Consider the following 21377-nt stretch of genomic DNA (forward strand, 5'->3'; position numbering starts at 1 on the left):
ATTTGACACTATATAAAACCGTTTCTTTTTAGTGTGTACAGTACAAACACACAAATACACAGTACACATTACACAATAGGACAAATATAAGCACCCACATGGCTATTATAACCCAGGTAGGGTTGTTGGTGTTGTGGGCCCACAGGGCAGGGAGATATGAGGCAATGGAATTGGGAGATCCCTTTCCTTCCTGACTTTTCCATCCTGGCGGTGTTGACGTTAGTGACGTGTAAAGGTAGCTAGGGCTGAACAACACACATACTGTCCTGTAGTTAACAGGGATTATCTGCCTGTCGCCACAGATGCCCAAAGAGAGCTGGGCTTCTGTCTGAACATAGAGGGAATAATACTCTAAACTGGATTTGAATGATTCTTTATGCAATATTGCAGTAGAAGTAACTAGTCAGCTTTCACAATACTCCGTTATGCCTCTGATGAATTCCTTTAAAAAATATATATATTTGATGTGGGCGTGAGTAGGGAATTGACATTCATACAATCTGGGTCAGTCAATTGTTTAGTCCACACAGGTCCTAATACAAAGCCTAGCTACAGGAGCACAACGTGGAGTGTCTGGCTTTACTTTCTGGTATATCTGACCACGGACAACTGTAGTAAGCCTGACTATATTTCTCATAACCTTACAGGACGGTAGGCCTACAGTTGGTCATGGGAAAGCTGTCTATCAACAACAACTTGTGTCTGAAAGCTACTGTTAACTTTGCATTGTGGAATAGAAACACATGTTCTACACTGGTCTATTATATGGTGCAGAACATTAGGGTCTGAATTTATTCACACCCTTGATAAAGATCACCAATAAATCATTCAAATACCATATTGTATGATAAAACAATTGTGAAGTGATATTATTTTATACTAATCCAATTGCTCAGAGAAAGAGATTTTGTTTAAAGGGCAATATTGTTTTATAAAAAAAAAATAAGAGTCAAAATTGACACTCCAAAATATTGTTATCAATAAAGTAGTCAAAACGTTTAGTAATTTGTCCCATATTCCTAGCACGCAATGACAACATCAAGGTAGTGACCATACAAAATTATTGGATGCATTTGCAGTTCGTTTTGAGTTGGGTTTCTGATGATTTTGTTCTCAATGGAAATGAATGGTTAACAATGTATTGTGTTATTTTGGAGTCGCTTCTGATGTAAATAAGAATCTGTGTTTCTAAACACTTCTACGTTAATCTGGATGCTACCCTAATTATGAGTAATCCTGGATGAGTCGTGAATAATGATGAATGAGAACGTTACAGATGGTCAAAGATCATACCCCCAAAATCATGCTAACCTCACTTTTTATTTGTAATGGTGTGAGGTGGGTATGATCTTTGACTTCATGAATGTGAATAAAAGTTCAGTGAGTTCATGGCTGTAAAGTCAGTTTTTGAATAACTCCTGCGTTAGTTAAGTAATACATGGAGTCTACACTAAAACCACCATGGTTTAGTCGTTTCAGTACAATGCTCTATCTGCCAAGATCCATAACTCTCGTAGACAAAACAGCGAAATTGACATTACAAGGCTATCCATGCAGCAGCAGTGGTTTGGAACAATTGGATTGGTCTTGGTGATAAAATTCAATCACGATACACTCAACAAAACAGATTTGTTGTTCTCTATTTAATTCTCAAACAGATGGACAATGTTTTAATGGTATCACTTCTGGGTTTTGGTTGCGTGTCATTGTGACTCTTAGTTGTGTTGTGTTGTGTAAGAGCCCTCTTTGGGCTCTTGTGGTGGAGGAGATCTTCGTGGGCTATACCTTGTTTCAGGATAGTAAGTTGTTGGTCTGTTGATATCCCTCTAGAGGTGTGGGGGCTGTGCTTTGGAAACGTGGGTGGGGTTATATCTACCCTGGTTTGGCCCTGTCCGGGGGTATTGTATTGTCAGACGGGGCAACAGTGTCCCCCAACCCCTCCCCTGTCTCAGCCTTCAGTATTTATGCTGCAATAGTCTATGTGCCGGGCCTAACAGACTGCCCAGGGTCAGTCTGTTATATCTGGTGTAATTCTCCCCGTCTTATCTTATGTCCTATGTGAATTTAAGTATGCTCCCTCTAATTCTCTCTCTCTCCCTCCCCCTGGAGGACCTGAGCCCTAGGATCATGCCTCAGGACTACCTGGCCTGATGACTCCTGGCTGTCCCCAGTCCACCTGGCCATGCTGCTTCTCCAGTTTCAACTGTTCTGCCTGCGGCTATGGAACCCTGACCTGTTCACCGGACGTGCTACCTTTTCCTGGACATGCTGTTTTCGACTCTCTCTCTACCGCACCTGCTGTCTCGACATATGAATGCTCGACTATAAAAAACCAGCTGACATTTACTCCTGAGGTACTGACCTGCCGCACCCTCTACAGCCACTGTGATTATTATTTCAACCCTGCTGGTCATCTATGAACGTTTGAACTTCTTGAAGAACAATCTGGCCTTAATGGCCATTTACTCTTATAATCTCCACCCGGCACAGCCACCCCACAGAGCCTGGTTCCTCTCTAGGTTTCTCCTTAGGTTCCTGCCTTTCTTCCTGCCACCATCTACATTGCATGCTGTTTGAGGTTTTAGACTGGGTTTCTGTAAAGCACTCTGCTAAAAAGGGCTTTATAAATACATATGATTAATTGATTGATTGTTGAAGGGGACGAAAAAAAAAAGTTTGGACTGTTAACCTTACCAAGTACAGCAGCAGGGTCAGGCTGTTGAAACTACAGATTGTGCCTTTAATTAAAGGGCCTAGTTCTAGTACAGTAATGATGTACCAGCATCAGATCTTACCACATCATGATGCATGTCACTAGCTACAATAAGTGGGTGCCTTTTGGGTAGTGCAATTCTGGCAAAAAATAGTTTTATTACACTTAATTTTAACATTGTCATAAAGAGTACTTCACAAAAAAAAAATCCCATCTCCAGAGGTTAAATAAATTTAAAAAATACTATATAAGGTGACAAAGTAAGTAAGTAAGTAAGGGTTGACAATTTCATCTTAAATCAGCCATAACTCCTCTTCTGAGATGGGGAATGGAAGCTTGTTATCTGCAATAGGGAGGTGCAAATGAATGCAAAATGACTTGTTAAATCTATCTTTGGGTAACACATTCAGTTTTTACACCATAAAGCCATGTTGAACGCAGAACGAGGGAGAGCTCAGTTTTTTGTTTTGGAAAGTTTTTAAAGTCTCAGAAAAATTGTTATTTTGAAAATACATAGCTAGTTAGAGAGCGCATTTCAAATAAATAAATACAATTATGGATATTAAACATTTAGGTACATGCAAGTGTCTTATATCGGTTAAAAGCTTAAAGTCTTGTTAATCTAACAGCATTGTCCAATTTACCATAGGCTTGACAGCGAAAGCATGCCATGCGATTGTTTGAAGACGGCTCCCCACATCCAAAAAAATTTCAACCAACACAGGCTTCATAAAATCACAAATAGCGATTAAATATTCACTTACTTTTTGAAAATATTCCTCTGATTTGCAATCCAAAGGGTCCCAGCTACACCATGCATGTCAGTTTTGTTAGATAAAATCCTTCTTTATATCCCAAAAAGTATGTTTAGTTGGTGCCATTGATTTGAGTAATCCACTCATTCAACATGCAGAGAAACGAATCCAGAAAGCTACCGCTAAACTTTGTTAAAACAAGTCAAAATAAGTTTCTATTTAATCCTCAGGTACCCTAAAATGTAATTCAACTATAATATTTCATACGGAAAGAAATATGTTCAATAGGAAAGTAAAATTAGCAGGTATGCGTCCTCTTCGCCGAGTGCGCACAGACTGACTTCCAACTCTGACTCCCAGTACCAAAACTCAAAATTCTTCCTCATTTCAGAAGAAACAAGCCTGAAACCTTGAACAAAGACTGTTGACATCTAGTGGAAGCCATAGGAATTGCAATCTGGGAGCTGGAATTGCATATAGCCCATAGCTTTCCATTGTAAGAGCATGGGCTCTCAAAAAATATATTTTCCAGGTGGTTTTTCTTTGGATTTTCTCCTGCCATATCATTTGTGTTATAGTCCCATACATGATTTTAACAATTCCACAAACTGCAAAGTGTTTTCTATCCAATGGTACCAATTATATGCAAATCCTGGCTTCTGGGCCTGAGTAACAGGCAGTTTACTTTGGGCACATCTGCCAGACAGGAAGTGGAGAAAAATAGACCCTAGCATATAATATATTATTATAGATTCTGGGTTTAAGCTCCATTCGAAGGCAGAGCATCATATCAATACTATGTTTGCTTGGAATCAGTATAAAAAGGCTTTTGACAGCAACTCATCAATGTTAGATTTCATAAATGAGGACTGGAAAAAGAAAGTGGAGGAAAACTGTACTTACATTACAACAATTGCTCATGTGCTCCTATTAAACTGCCACTCAAAATATAGCGCAGAGAGGTCATCGAGAGTCTATTGACTCTCACAACAAGGGGTATTTCTTTTGACAAGCTTAGAAAAAAAATAGCAAAGCCTGACCCTCTCATAGAGAAAAGGATGGATGAATGCATGTGGCAACGCTAAGTACACAAGCCACCAAATCCAGAACGAAGTTCTCGAGGGCTTAGCTGAGACGGTACAGACTGAAATAATAAGATAAATACAAGAAAGTGAAGTTTTTTTAGCGTAATTGCAGATGAAACCAAAGATTTAAAAAGAAAAAGAACAAATGTGTCACGAGTCCGACCGAGGGTGTTTCCCTTTCCCGGGCAGGTGGCGCTCGGCGGTCGTCGTCACCGGCCTATTAGCTGCCACTGATTGTTTTTCCTTCCCCTCCTTGTATGTTGAGTGGTAGCACCTGTGAATGTGTAATTAGTTTGTCTTTATTAGACAGCCGGCCCGCCTGGTTGTTGTGCGGGATTATTTCATTGTAAACCTTCGGCTCTGTGGTATAGGCACGTTGTGTCCCATTTGTACATTTTGATTCCCTGTGTTTTGGGAACGTAACGTTTTTGTGAGCACCCTGTGGTGCATTGGTGCGATTAAAGGACGCGCAGCATTGAACTCTCTGTCTCCTGCATTTGACTCCACACCCACGACACCCGGAGCATTACAGAATCCCGCACCCATCAAATTGATGGAGTCAGCAGGAGCAGCAGCCAACCCTCTCCCATCGATGGAGGAACGGGTTCTCCACCACACCACCGTCCTTCATCGGATCGGATCCGCGATGGATCAAGTGATGGAGAGAATGGACAGATGGGAGAGGAGTGGGCTCCTCTCTCCACCTTCGGCACCCACGGTTCCGGACTCCCCATCTCCCGACTCCAGCACCCTCCGTCTGACGCTACCGAGGGCTTATGATGGAGCGGCGGCGGGTTGCCAGGGGTTTCTGCTCCAGCTGGAGCTATACCTGGCCACCGTCAGACCCACTCCCTCAGGAGAAGAGAGGGTGAGTGTCCTCATCTCCTGCCTCACGGGTCGTGCCCTGGAATGGGCGAACGCGGTCTGGAATGGTCCAGACTCAGCGCGGGAGCACTACCCAGAGTTTTCCCGTCGCTTCCGCGCCGTGTTTGATCACCCTCTAGACGGCCGAGCGGCGGGAGAACAACTATTTCACCTCAGGCAGGAGAGGAGGAGCGCCCAGGATTACGCGCTGGAGTTCCGGACCTTGGCAGCCGGATCTGGGTGGAACGACAGGGCTCTCATGGACCACTACAGGTGTAGTCTCCGAGAGGATGTCCGCCGGGAGTTAGCGTGTCGGGACACCACTCTGTCACTGGATCAGCTGATTGACATGTCCATTCGACTGGATAATCTGCTGGCTGCCCGCGGGCGTTCAGAGAGGGTCCTGTGCGTTCCACCACCCAGCCCCTCCGCTCCCATTCCGATGGAGTTGGGAGGGGCTGCGCCGAGGGGTACCGGAGGAGGAGGCCTTCCCTGCACCAACTGTGGTCGGAGAGGACACACGTCTGATCGGTGCTGGGGGGGTCCGTCTGGGAGTAGAGATGGCAGGCGGAACGCTTCTCGGTCACCCCAGGTGAGTCAGCATCAAACTCACCCAGAACCCCCTGTTGGCCACATGTTTGTCTTAACTTTTTTCCTTCGCTTTTTTCCCTCTTCCCAGCATAGGGCGCTCGTCGATTCAGGCGCAGCTGGGAACTTTATGGATCGCGGACTCGCCCTTAAGTTAGGGGTTCCGCTGGTGCCGATAGATTCTCCTTTCCCCGTGCACTCCCTAGATAGCCGGCCATTAGGGTCAGGGATGGTCAGGGAGACCACGGTCCCACTGGACATGGTGACGCAGGGGAATCATAGGGAGCGTATCAGTTTCTTTATTATTGACTCGCCTGCGTTTCCAGTGGTGCTGGGGACTCCCTGGCTGGCCCGGCACAATCCTAAAATTTCGTGGAAACAGGGGGTTCTCCAGGGGTGGTCAGAGGAGTGTTCTGGAAGGTGTTTGGGAGTTTCCATCGGTGCCACGTCGGTGGAGAGTCCAGACCAGGGTTCCACGGTGTGCATTCCCCCCGAGTATGCCGATTTGGCAATCGCTTTCAGTAAAGTGAAAGCGACTAAATTACCACCTTATCGACCGGGAAGGGATTGTACGATAGATCTCCAGGTAGACGCTGCGCTTCCCAAGAGTCACGTGTACCCGCTGTCCCAGGAGGAGACGTTGGCAATGGAGACATATGTCACGGAGGCGCTGGGACAGGGGTACATTCGGTCCTCCATTTCACCCGTCTCCTCAAGTTTCTTTTTTGTGAGGAAAAAGGAGGGAGGCTTGCGTCCGTGTATCGATTATAGAGGTCTAAACGCCATCACAGTGGGGTATAGTTACCCTCTACCTCTCATCGCTACGGCGGTGGAATCGTTCCACGGAGCGCAGTTCTTCACAAAACTGGATCTCAGGAGCGCGTATAGTTTGGTGCGTATTCGGAAGGGAGACGAGTGGAAAACCGCATTTAGTACTACATCAGGCCACTATGAGTACCTCGTCATGCCGTATGGGTTAAAGAATGCTCCAGCCGTTTTCCAATCCTTTGTAGACGAGATTCTCAGGGACCTGTGCGGGCAGGGAGTGGTGGTTTATATCGATGACATTCTGATCTACTCGGCCACTCACACCGCGCATGTGTCTCTGGTGCGCAAGGTGCTTGGTAGACTGCTGGAGCATGACCTATACGTCAAGGCTGAGAAATGCGTGTTCTCTAAACGAGCCGTCTCTTTTCTGGGATATCGCATTTCCACCTCGGGGGTAGTGATGGAGGGTGACCGCATTAGGGCCGTGCGTAATTGGCCGACTCCGACCACGGTAAAGGAGGTGCAGCGTTTTCTGGGTTTTGCCAACTACTACCGGAGGTTTATCCGGGGTTTTGGCCAGGTAGCGGCTCCCATCACCTCACTGCTGAAGGGGGGCCCGGTGCGTTTGCAGTGGTCAGCAGAGGCGGACGGAGCATTCAACAAGTTGAAGGCGCTGTTTACTGATGCGCCCGTGTTGGCGCATCCGGACCCCTCTCTAGCATTCATAGTGGAGGTGGACGCGTCCGAGGCTGGGGTGGGTGCCGTGCTATCACAGCGCTCGGGTACGCCACCAAAACTCCGACCCTGCGCTTTCTTCTCAAGGAAGCTCAGCCCAGCGGAGCGTAACTATGATGTGGGGGACCGGGAGTTGCTAGCGGTGGTTAGAGCTCTGAAGGTGTGGAGACACTGGCTTGAGGGGGCTAAACACCCCTTTCTCATCTGGACCGACCACCAGAATCTGGAGTATATTCGGGCAGCTAGGAGACTTAACCCACGTCAGGCAAGGTGGGCCATGTTCTTCACCCGGTTCCGATTTACTTTGTCTTATAGACCGGGCTCCCAGAACGTGAAGGCTGACGCACTGTCCCGCCTTTATGACACGGAGGATGGGTCCACCGAACCTACTCCCATCCTTCCCGCATCGAAGCTGGTAGCCCCAGTGGTATGGGAGGTGGACTCGGACATCGAGCGGGCGTTACGGGCTGAACCCGCGCCTTCTCAGTGTCCAGCGGGGCGAAGGTACGTGCCGCTTGGTGTTCGGGACAAACTGATTCGGTGGGCTCACGTTCTACCCTCCTCGGGTCACCCTGGGGTGACGAGGACAGTGGGGAGCCTTCAGGGGAGGTATTGGTGGCCTACGTTGGCTAAGGACGTTAAGGGTTATGTCTCCTCCTGTTCAGTGTGCGCTCAGAGTAAGGCTCCTAGGCACCTTCCTAGAGGGAAGCTACAACCCCTCCCTGTTCCACAGCGGCCATGGTCACATCTGTCCATAGATTTCCTAACCGATCTCCCGCCGTCTCAGGGGAACACCACGGTTCTGGTGATTGTGGATCGGTTCTCTAAGTCCTGCCGTCTCCTCCCGTTGCCCGGTATCCCTACAGCCCTACAGACTGCGGAGGCGTTATTCACCCATGTCTTCCGGCACTACGGGGTGCCGGAGGACATCGTTTCTGATCGGGGCCCCCAATTCACGTCCCGGGTATGGAGAGCGTTCATGGAACGTTTGGGGGTCTCTGTCAGCCTGACCTCCGGTTATCACCCCGAGAGTAATGGGCAGGTGGAGAGAGTGAACCAGGAGGTGGGTAGGTTTCTGCGGTCGTATTGCCAGGATCGGCCAGGGGAGTGGGCACGATACATTCCCTGGGCTGAAATGGCTCAGAACTCACTACGCCACTCCTCTACTAACGTGTCCCCTTTTCAGTGTGTGTTGGGGTACCAGCCGGTCCTGGCACCATGGCATCCGAGCCAGACCGAGGCTCCTGCGGTGGAGGAATGGGTACAGCGCTCCAAGGAGACCTGGAGGGCCGTCCAGGAATCTCTACGACAAGCGAGTGGACGGCAGAAGAGGAGTGCTGACCGCCACCGCAGTGAGGCCCCCGTGTTTGTACCGGGGGACAGGGTCTGGCTCTCGACCCGAAACCTACCTCTCCGCTTGCCCTGCCGGAAGCTGGGTCCGCAGTGTGTAGGGCCCTTTAAAGTCCTGAGGAGGATAAACGAGGTGTGTTATCGATTACAACTCCCTTCCTATTATCGTATTAACCCCTCGTTTCATGTGTCTCTCCTCAGGCCGGTGGTAGCTGGTCCCCTGCAGGACAGTGAGGTACCGGAGGTCCCTCCCCCCCCGCTGGACATCGAGGGGTCCCCGGCGTACACGATCCGGGCCATTCTGGACTCAAGACGCCGGGTGAGGGGCCTGCAGTACCTCGTGGACTGGGAGGGGTACGGTCCGGAGGAGAGGTGCTGGGTACCGGTGGGGGACATCTTGGATCCCTCCATGTTGAGGGATTTCCATCGCCTCCATCCGGATCGCCCTGCGCCTCGTCCTCCGGGGCGACCTCGAGGCCGGTGTCGGCGCGCTGCGGGAGCCACGCGTCAGGGGGGGGGTACTGTCACGAGTCCGACCGAGGGTGTTTCCCTTTCCCGGGCAGGTGGCGCTCGGCGGTCGTCGTCACCGGCCTATTAGCTGCCACTGATTGTTTTTCCTTCCCCTCCTTGTATGTTGAGTGGTAGCACCTGTGAATGTGTAATTAGTTTGTCTTTATTAGACAGCCGGCCCGCCTGGTTGTTGTGCGGGATTATTTCATTGTAAACCTTCGGCTCTGTGGTATAGGCACGTTGTGTCCCATTTGTACATTTTGATTCCCTGTGTTTTGGGAACGTAACGTTTTTGTGAGCACCCTGTGGTGCATTGGTGCGATTAAAGGACGCGCAGCATTGAACTCTCTGTCTCCTGCATTTGACTCCACACCCACGACACCCGGAGCATTACAAAATGTCTTTAGTTGTGAGGTACTATTACAACGAGGCCACAGTCAGCCGAAATTCTAGATGCAGCAGGTCTCAGAAAAATTATAATTGATTGCCATGAAAAACGTGGTCTGGACTACAGAAATAATCTTGTGGGGCAAGGCGGTGACGGTGCATCCGTCATGAGCGGAAAGCATTCTGGTGTGTCTGCACGGATTTAAAAACAGTGCAAGATTTGCATTTTATGTGCACTGTAATGCACATTGTTTGAATTTGGTTCTTGCCGATGCTGTAAAATCAGTGCCTGAGGCAGTTAACGTGTTTGCTCTCCTGCAGAAGCTTTATAAAACTTTGTATCTGGCTCGTACGTTCATCTCAAGTGGCTTGCAGTTCAGAAAGAGCTGTATCCACAGCAGCAGCCCGGGGAACTACAGAGACTTACGGATGTAAGGTGTGCATGCAGATACATGGCATGCCATAATGTGAGGGACAGGCTTCCAGCAGTTCTGAGAGTGCTACAGGATATCACACTTGAAAAGAGTGGTGATAGATCTGTGGAGGCATGGGGCCTTCTTTCTCAGATAGATTTACATTTGCATGTACATTTCATAGGGCTTTTGGTTACCTTCTGTAAAGTGCTTGGTGATGCCAAATGTCTTTCTGACATGCTCCAATCAAGCTCTCTTGACCTAGCAATAGCTGTGGGTCTAGTAGATGCCCTTACAGACACATAACAGGACTACAGAAGTGAGGGTTACTTTGGATAACTATGGAAAGAGGTTGAAGAGATTGCGGAACACTACAAAATAAGTGTACAAACAGTGTGTACAAGACAGCCTAGATTTCATGACTCATTGACGATGAGCACTGTAGGACAGAAAGATAGTGACCAAAGGGATGGTGAGAGCTTCCATAGAGCTATGTTTTATCAGGTGCTTGACAGTCTCACAGTTTAGCTGCAGAGACGTTCTTCAAAGAATAATTGCAAGATAATGCATGGCGTCCAGTCTCTCAACCCAGAGAGTACAACATTCTTGAATGAGGAGCCTCTGTTTGCCTTTGCTCAGACCTTTGAGTCAGATTTAGAGGAGCTCAAACATGAGGTTCATCAAACCAAGCGGCTTCTTGGTAGGAGAGAGAACAGTGGAAGGGACATACCGTCTACTCTCCTTGACTTTGTTGTGTTTCTGGAACCTTCTAAAGAGGTCTTCCATGAGCAATTTCACATTGTAAGATTTCTGTTGCTACACCAGTCAGCAGTGCTTCTTGCGAGAGAAGCTTCTCAACTTCAAAACTGATTAAAACCCACCTTTAGATGAAAATGGTTGATGACAGGTTAAGTCACCAGGGAATTCTCAGTGTTGAGTCAAGGACGGCACGCTCCCTCAACATGGATGAGTTTGTGAAACATTTTGCCAGTTCTCACCAGAACTGCAGAATTGTGCTGTTTTTAAATCTACCAGGGATAATTTGGCACTTAGGCGGTCGCTCTGCTCATGATTAAAACCTGCACTGTGTACTACCTAGTACACTGACATTCTAAAATGATAAATCCAAAGGGTATCATGTCACACAGATTTAATTTGGTTTTGATTAGGCCAATTCCAAAACTTTTCACTGCAATTAGTTAACATAATATATGTGAGCATAAATATGATACTCTTAAGTTTGTAAAATTGATTAAAGTCCATTTCTGGTTGATACCTGGTTTGTCAGATTTTAGATTTTTGTAAATTATATTTTTTGTAAATAAACTATGCAATTTATGTAATCTTATCTCCTTGGTGCTTGAGCTTAATTTTTGAAAATATTTTGGGATGTTCAACACTTAGACCCAGATTATGTACTCATGAAAATAGAGTGACCCAAACCTCTCCAGTATGTGAGTACAGTAGTGTGTGTATGTGTGTGTGTGTGTGTGTGTGTGTGTGTGTGTGTGTGTGTGTGTGTGTGTGAGTGTGTGTGTGTGTGTCTGTCTGTGTGTGTGTGTGTGTGTGTGTGTGTGAGAGAGAGAGAAAGAAATTGAGCTGCAGTTCTGAGGTACAGTCACAGACTCTTCATAGTATGGTAAAGAATTCTAGTGTAGTAACCCTTATGGACCTCTCTATCTGGCACATTGAATTCTAGTGTAGTAACCCTTATGGACCTCACTATCTGGCACATTGAATTCTAGTGTAGTAACCCTTATGGACCTCACATTGAATTCTAGTGAAGTAACCCTTATGGACCTCACTATCTGTCACATTGAATTCTAGTGTAGTAACCCTTATGGACCTCACATTGAATTCTAGTGTAGTAACCCTTATGGACCTCACTATCTGTCACATTGAATTCTAGTGTAGTAACCCTTTTGGACCACACTATCTGGCACATTGAATTCTAGTGTAGTAACCCTTATGGACCTCACTATCTGGCACATTGAATTCTAGTGTAGTAACCCTTATGGACCTCACTATCTGTCACATTGAATTCTAGTGTAGTAACCCTTTTGGACCACACTATCTGGCACATTGAATTCTAGTGTAGTAACCCTTATGGACCTCACTATCTGGCACATTGAATTCTAGTGTAGTAACCCTTATGGACCTCACTATCTGGCACATTGAATTCTAGTGTAGTAACCCTTATGGACCTCACTATCTGTCACATTGAATTCTAGTGTAGTAACCCTTTTGGACCACACTATCTGGCACATTGAATTCTAGTGTAGTAACCCTTATGGACCTCACATTGAATTCTAGTGTAGTAACCCTTATGGACTTCACTATCTGTCACATTGAATTCTAGTGTAGGAACCCTTATGGACCTCACTATCTGTCACATTGAATTCTAGTGAAGTAACCCTTATGGACCTCACATTGAATTCTAGTGTAGTAACCCTTATGGACCTCACTATCTGGCACATTGAATTCTAGTGTAGTAACCCTTATGGACCTCACTATCTGTCACATTGAATTCTAGTGTAGTAACCCTTTTGGACCACACTATCTGGCACATTGAATTCTAGTGTAGTAACCCTTATGGACCTCACATTGAATTCTAGTGAAGTAACCCTTATGGACTTCACTATCTGGCACATTGAATTCTAGTGTAGTAACCCTTATGGACTTCACTATCTGCCACATTGAATTCTAGTGTAGTAACCCTTATGGACCTCACATTGAATTCTAGTGTAGTAACCCTTATGGACCTCACTATCTGTCACATTGAATTCTAGTGTAGTAACCCTTATGGACCTCACTATCTGGCACATTGAATTCTAGTGTAGTAACCCTTATGGACCTCTCTATCTGGCACATTGAATTCTAGTGTAGTAACCCTTATGGACCTCACTATCTGGCACATTGAATTCTAGTGTAGTAACCCTTATGGACCTCACTATCTGGCACATTGAATTCTAGTGTAGTAACCCTTATGGACCTCACTATCTGCCACATTGAATTCTAGTGTAGTAACCCTTATGGAACTCACTATCTGGCACATTGAATTCTAGTGTAGTAACCCTTATGGACATCACTATCTGGCACATTGAATTCTAGTGTAGTAACCCTTATGGACCTCACTATCTCTCACATTGAATTCTAGTGAAGTAACCCTTATGGACCTCACTATCTGTCACATTGAATTCTAGTGTAGTAACCCTTATGGACCTCACTATCTGGCACATTGAATTCTAGTGAAGTAACCCTTATGGACCTCACTATCTGGCACATTGAAGAACTCCGTGTGAATTATCACTTCTACCTCTAAAATCAGCAATCGTAGGATTCATTCATGCTGCTTAGATGCCAGGTCAGGGTTACACACTCATTTTCTGTCATGGACCCCCTGAAGTAGCCTGGGCCACCCCCTGGTCACCCCATGTAGAAAACTCTAGTTCCACCACTGTCCCCACCTATCAAAGCGCAGAGATGATCGTACCTTATATTCAAAATATTGGTTAGAAAAATGTCCCATTATGCCTACAAGGTACCAAACTGTACCATGTGAGTTCGTATGTGTACCTTTGCCCTTTGTGTACCCCAGGGAACAACACTGTACCCTAACCATATTGTACATGTTCCAAACACTAAGTATAAACCCGCTTTTCACCGCAGAAAGATCAACCAAAAAAGGTTGAACGTTCAAATCCCCAAAGCATTAATCGTTATCAAGTGTCTGCACTGCTAGATTTACATTGATGTTACATGGGTGGTGATAATTTGACTGTTATATACTGTCCCTCCCTCCCTCCCTCCCTCCCTCCCTCCCTCCCTCCCTCCCTCCCTCCCTCCCTCCCTCCCTCCCTCCCTCCCTCTCCCCCTCTCGCTCCCTCCCTCCCTCCCTCTCTCTCTCTCTCTCTCTCCCTCCCTCTCTCTCCCTCCCTCCCTCCCTCCCTCCCACTCTCAGGCTCCAATGATCTGTGGATCTCATCTCTCTCCTCTTCCAGGCCCATTCAGAAGCTGTCTCATGTTTGTGTCTGAGTTTCATAAGCGTTCTCATGTCAGAGCTCATGAGAGTCTGAAGTGATGCTAATCTAGCCCAGCAGCACCCGGCCAGGGGAAACAGCTCCTTTATCCTGCCTGCTGGCGAGCAACCACATGCATCGGACCACTTGGCTAACTCTCCATGTTTCCATCTCACCCCTTCTTCTGTTTTCATTTTTTGTCCTGTTGCGTTTCACAGCGCGTTCCTGCTGTCTTCTCTCTGTCTGTCTCTTTGTCTCTTTGTGTCTGTCTCTTTGTCTCTTTGTCTCTTTGTCTCTTTGTGTGTCTTTGTGTCTGTCTCTTTGTGTGTCTTTGTGTCTGTCTCTTTGTCTCTTTGTATCTGTCTCTTTGTGTCTGTCTCTTTGTGTCTGTCTCTTTGTGTCTCTTTGTCTCTTTGTCTCTTTGTGTGTCTTTGTCTCTTTGTGTCTGTCTCTTTGTGTCTTTGTGTCTGTCTCTTTGTCTCTTTGTGTCTGTCTCTTTGTCTCTTTGTGTCTGTCTCTTTGTCTCTTTGTCTCTTTGTCTCTTTGTCTCTTTGTGTCTGTCTCTTTGTGTCTGTCTCTTTGTGTCTGTCTCTTTGTGTCTCTTTGTCTCTTTGTCTCTTTGTGTGTCTTTGTGTCTGTCTCTTTGTGTCTCTTTGTGTCTGTCTCTTTGTCTCTTTGTGTCTGTCTCTTTGTGTCTGTCTCTTTGTGTCTGTCTCTTTGTGTCTCTTTGTCTCTTTGTCTCTTTGTGTGTCTTTGTCTCTTTGTGTATGTCTCTTTGTGTCTGTCTCTTTGTGTCTCTTTGTCTCTTTGTCTCTTTGTGTGTCTTTGTCTCTTTGTGTCTGTCTCTTTGTCTCTTTGTGTCTGTCTCTTTGTGTCTGTCTCTTTGTGTCTGTCTCTTTGTGTCTCTTTGTCTCTTTGTCTCTTTGTGTGTCTTTGTCTCTTTGTGTCTGTCTCTTTGTGTCTGTCTCTTTGTGTCTCTTTGTCTCTTTGTCTCTTTGTCTCTTTGTGTCTGTCTCTTTGTGTCTCTTTGTGTCTGTCTCTTTGTCTCTTTGTATCTGTCTCTTTGTGTCTGTCTCTTTGTGTCTGTCTCTTTGTGTCTCTTTGTCTCTTTGTCTCTTTGTGTGTCTTTGTCTCTTTGTCTCTTTGTCTCTTTGTCTCTTTGTCTCTTTGTCTCTTTGTGTCTGTCTCTTTGTGTCTCTTTGTGTCTGTCTCTTTGTCTCTTTGTGTCTGTCTCTTTGTGTCTGTCTCTTTGTGTCTCTTTGTCTCTTTGTCTCTTTGTGTGTCTTTGTGTATGTCTCTTTGTCTCTTTGTGTCTGTCTCTTTGTGTCTGTCTCTTTGTGTCTGTCTCTTTGTGTCTCTTTGTCTCTTTGTCTCTTTGTGTGTCTTTGTGTCTGTCTCTTTGTCTCTTTGTGTCTGTCTCTTTGTCTCTTTGTGTCTGTCTCTTTGTGTCTGTCTCTTTGTGTCTCTTTGTCTCTTTGTCTCTTTGTGTGTCTTTGTGTCTGTCTCTTTGTCTCTTTGTGTCTGTCTCTTTGTCTCTTTGTGTCTGTCTCTTTGTGTCTGTCTCTTTGTGTCTGTCTCTTTGTGTCTGTCTCTTTGTGTCTCTTTGTCTCTTTGTCTCTTTGTGTGTCTTTGTGTCTGTCTCTTTGTCTCTTTGTGTCTGTCTCTTTGTGTCTGTCTCTTTGTGTCTGTCTCTTTGTGTCTCTTTGTCTCTTTGTCTCTTTGTGTGTCTTTGTGTCTGTCTCTTTGTGTGTCTTTGTGTCTGTCTCTTTGTGTCTGTGTCTGTCTCTTTGTGTCTTTGTGTCTGTCTCTTTGTGTCTGTCTCTTTGTGTCTTTGTGTCTGTCTCTTTGTGTCTTTGTGTATGTCTCTTTGTCTCTTTGTGTCTGTCTCTTTGTGTCTGTCTCTTTGTGTCTGTCTCTTTGTGTCTGTGTCTGTCTCTTTGTGTCTGTCTCTTTGTGTCTTTGTGTCTGTCTCTTTGTGTCTTTGTGTATGTCTCTTTGTCTCTTTGTGTCTGTGTCTGTCTCTTTGTGTCTGTCTCTTTGTGTCTTTGTGTCTGTCTTTTTGTGTCTGTCTCTTTGTCTCTTTGTGTCTGTCTCTTTGTGTCTTTGTGTCTGTCTCTTTGTCTCTGTCTCTTTGTGTCTTTGTGTCTGTCTCTTTGTGTCTTTGTGTCTGTCTCTTTGTGTCTGTCTCTGTGTCTTTGTGTCTGTCTCTTTGTCTCTTTGTGTCTTTGTGTCTTTGTGTCTGTCTCTTTGTGTCTGTCTCTTTGTGTCTTTGTGTCTGTCTCTTTGTCTCTTTGTGTCTGTCTCTTTGTGTCTTTGTGTCTGTCTCTTTGTCTCTTTGTGTCTGTCTCTTTGTGTCTGTCTCTGTGTCTTTGTGTCTGTCTCTTTGTGTCTTTGTGTCTGTCTTTTTGTGTCTGTCTCTTTGTGTCTGTCTCCTCTCTGTCTGTCTGTCTGCCTGCCTGTCTGTCTGTCTGTCTGTCTGTCTGTCTGTCTGTGTCTGTCTGTATGTCTGTCCGTCTGTGTCTAACAACAATGATCATGATATCAATCATTATCTAATAGTATTGAATGTTAATAATAGTGTACATCGCCAGTTTAATAAAGTACTGTACGTAAGCTTCACACTCATTTAACAAACAACACTCAAGTTAACAAACAACTTACCCACATTAAAAAATACTATAGTATACTATAAATACTATAAAATACTATAAATACTATAGTATACTATAAATACTATAGTATTTAGATAGTTCAGTGCTTCTGCTCTTTTCTATAATTTGTACGAAACACATGCAGTATATCTTTTATACTTGGCATGTAGGTGTCGTAGTTACGGGTGGCACACATTTGAATGTGGCGGATGGGAATGGGCAGGGTATATGCCAATGAAATACTCTACTATATATTACAAGAATTACTGTAGTGTTTATTTGCGAACTGTGTTGTTTTTTGTGGTCTGTAGTATACTGTAGTATTTACTATAGTATTCTACATTATACTCCACAATTCTATAGTAAGTACTACACATGGTTGAGGGATACTACAGTGTGTGGTATAGTATTTTACGGTGTACTACAGTTTACTACAGAATTCTATATTAAGTGTTACAGTATTCTATAGTAAACTGTAACATTTTTGCATGTGGGTATTTGCTTCTAATCACAAATTAGGTGTTTTAAAAGGTTTGTAAACACTTACGTTTATGGGTGCCACCCTTAGAGTTTTAATCTATAAAATCTAAGTGCCTGCAATTGAGCAACAAAACACTACTTCCTAGATCCATCTGCGCTGCTGTTCACTGGCCGTTGGGATAGCCGAGGTTTCAGCAGTTTCTTATGTATCTCAATAAAATACTGTGGACTGTGTTGTCTCATCTAGTGTTAAGAAGACCATTCTTGAGTAGTGATTTTTATTTTTTTAAAGGCCTTCCCACTCTTGGGTTTTTGTTTTACAGCTTCTTTCCATCTTATTGTTTTTTTTGTTGTTTTTTTTTTTTTTACACATTTTACGTTTTTTTTGAGTACTTATTGTTTTTATAATGTCGTGTGAAGAAATGTGATCAACATTTTCATTTCCCAGTCCTTCATCTGAGCATAATGTTCGTGTAAACGGTTTGGTGGTAGCGGTTCTCTCTCTTTTTGAAAGACTTTGATTGAACTGATGTGATTCCAGATTTACAAAAAAAAATAAAAAAAATACCATTCACTCTAAGTGTCTCTGTGGCTTTGGAGTGTACCAGCTTGGTTTGGACATATTGGAACGAACACTACATTTGCACTCCAAATGGCACCCTAGTATCTATATAGTGCACTACTTTTGACTGGGGCCACATAGGAAATATATCAGAGAATAGAGTGCCATTTGGGATGTAGACCCTAACCAGCAGATTGACAGAACACTTTGGGAAAGCCATGCTACAGACCTTACCATGAATTAGACATTCTTCACGAGATTGTTATGACGATTTAGTTTGAGTTGTTGTCTCACAGCCGCTGCTTCTGGTTGGAAAGTGCTTTCTGTCCCCGCAGTGAAGTCAGAACAGAGGTCATGGTATTGTTTTTATTTATGTGGTAGTGGATGAGAATGCTCATTAACAACATACAAGACCTGGGCTCAGATAGTACTTTAAATAATTTCAAAATACTGTATCTGGGCTTGATTGAGCTTGCCTGGTACAACGGAACTAATAGAATGGTTGTAGAAAAGCAAACACAGCCCATCTAGGCACTCCAGGTAGACTTTAATTCAAATTGCTAAAGGTATTTGAAAGGTTTCAAATAGTATTTGAACCCAGGTCTGCGACATGCAGCCCACACAGTGATCAGTAAGGAACCCAGAGCTATGCTGTGTTGTTTAGACTGCCCGATGAGGCATGACGTTCACCCTGTTGAGAGAAAGACAGAACACATGCCCTATAAATGATCTATTAGTGGTATATAAATGGAAAGTCACCATGACATTCAGACAGGGGCAATGGTCACAAACAGTGATGTAGCAGAGCTAGACAGAGGTGCTCATCGATATCTGTCATTTTGCATATATGAGCGACTCTCTTTGGAGAGTAATGCTGTCAACTACTAGTTCACACCCAAAACAGCAAACATACCCTTAAAACATGTTGTGCTGCGATGTCACTGGATTTTGACTTAATCCTCCCCAATCAGCACAGACACCACTGCAAATTCCCACACACTGTACACACAAAAAAAATGAGGGTTCCTTTATTCCTCAATGACAGTGAAGGTTCTTATGTGGAACCAAACTGAGACTCTTTGAGCCTTTCAATGGTTATTTGCAGTTATTTTTATGTTTGTATATTTCCTCTTTTAGTGATGTCTCATGTCGGGGATGTCTCCTTTTAATATTGTGGGGCGTGGTTTGCGCACAGCTTGTCTTTTGAGTGAGAGTGTCATTCCCGTTCATGTAACCTGTTATTTAGCTCTGCTTGAAAATGATCCCATTAGCTACTGCAGCAGCTAGTCTTCATGGGGTCTGTGTAAAATGTACAAATACATTTAAAAGTACAGAACAATAATAACCCAAAAAAATGCATAAGGTATTACGTAAAAAAAAAAAAAAAAACATTTTTAGGAGTTATATATTGGATACGCAGCAGAAGACAACAAACATAATATGTTCATACATGTACAGTACCAGTCAAAAGTTTGGACACACCTACTCATTCAAGGGTTTTTCTTTATTTTTACTATTTTCTACATTGTGGAATAATAATGAAGACATCAAAACTATGAAATAACACACATGGAATCATGTAGTAACCACAAAAAAGTGATAAAGAAATCAAAATATATTTTATATTTGAGATTGTTCAAAGTAGCCACCCTTTGCCTTGATGACAGCTTTGCAAAATCAAGGCATTCTCTCAACCAGCTTCACCTGGAATGCTTTTCCAACATTCTTGAAGGAGTTCCCACATATGCTGAGCACTTTTCCAAAGCTATGTAGAAGAAGTAAAAATGAGAAAAGGAGAGGGGGAATCAAGAAGGGAAAGATATTTTTTTGTCAATTTTCTTTAGATTCAGGCGACATACTGCATTGTATGATGTTATGTGAATTTGGCCTTTAATGCTACTTAGTCAGTGAGGAATGAACAGTAAAGATCCACTGTTAAAACTGTCTATGACTTCACTACACTGTAGTTGTAACGGCTGTTGTTGGTGGAAGGAGAATAGGACCAAAGCGCAGCGTGGTAAGTGTTCATATTTTTAATAAATCAACTGAACATATACCACGCTGCGCATTGGCCCGACATTTCTTACTCCTCGTCAGAGGAGGACGAAGAATATCGTTACAGAATCACCAAACAAGGACCAAGCAGTGTGGTATCGGGCAGCAGCAATCTCCAGACTCATGGACATGGGAGGAGATTTTGGATGGAAAAGGACCCTGGGCACAGGCTGGGGAACACGGGGAGTGGAGCAGAGTCAGGTTGGAGACCTGAGACCACTTCTCGTGCTTACCGAAAGAAGCGCAGTACTGGTCAGTACTGGTCAGGCACAGTGTTATGTGGTCAAGCGCACAGTGTCGCCAGTACGCGCTCACAGCCCGGGTGGTCCTGGCTAAAGGGGTCATCCAGCCGGAATCGCCCTTCCCTCCGGTGCTGCCGGAATCGTTACAGTATTAGTGTTTTAGTAGTTATTCGGGATCATTTATTCCTGTGGTACAATAATTATATCACAGTAGTTAATACAACTCTCCTCTAAGCAACTCTGTTAAACTAGGTTACTCAGTACAGGGATGGATTGGGATGAGATCCTCTGAGCGCTCATCTCAAGACAAACCTCTGAATTTTAATAAGACCCATACCAGGGACAGAGGTCACCAGAGGCAGGATATGAATGGTGTAGGCCAGCAAACTTAGAGAACATACAGGTAGGCTACAAACCAGACTAGTAGGAGCTGATCGCAGACAGCTAGCTGGTGGAAAGGTCAGAAACACAGTATATATCCTGTAGTCTTCAACTAAAAGGAGAATAAAATATGTCCTGTAGTCTTCAACTAAAAGGAGAATAAAATATATCCTGTAGTCTTCAACTAAAAGGAGAAAATAATATATCCTGCCAGCTTGAACTAAAAGGAGAATAAAACACATCCTGCCATCTTCAACTAAAAGGAGAATAAAATATATCCTGCCATCTTCAACTAATAGGAGAATAAAACACATCCTGCCATCTTCAACTAAAAGGAGAATGAAACACATCCTGCAGTCTTCAACTAAAAGAAGAATAAAATATATCCTGCCATCTTCAACTAAAAGGAGAATAAAATATATCCTGCCATCTTCAACTAAAAGGAGAATAAAATATATCATGCCATCTTCAACTAAAAGGAGAATAAAACACATCCTGCCATCTTCAACTAAAAGGAGAATAAAATATATCCTGCCATCTTCAACTAAAAGGAGAATAAAATATATCCTGCCATCTTCAACTAAAAGGAGAATAAAACACATCCTGCCGTCTTCAACTAAAAGGAGAATAAAACACATCCTGCCGTCTTCAACTAAAAGGAGAATAAAATATATCCTGCCATCTTCAACTAAAAGGAGAATAAAATATATCCTGCCATCTTCAACTAAAAGGAGAATAAAATATATCCTGCCATCTTCAACTAAAAGGAGAATAAAATATATCCTGCCATCTTCAACTAAAAGGAGAATAAAATATATC

Source organism: Oncorhynchus mykiss, chromosome 20, assembly GCF_057628025.1.
Source record: "Oncorhynchus mykiss isolate SJ-2025 chromosome 20, ASM5762802v1, whole genome shotgun sequence".
Classification (NCBI taxonomy): Eukaryota; Metazoa; Chordata; class Actinopteri; order Salmoniformes; family Salmonidae; genus Oncorhynchus; species Oncorhynchus mykiss.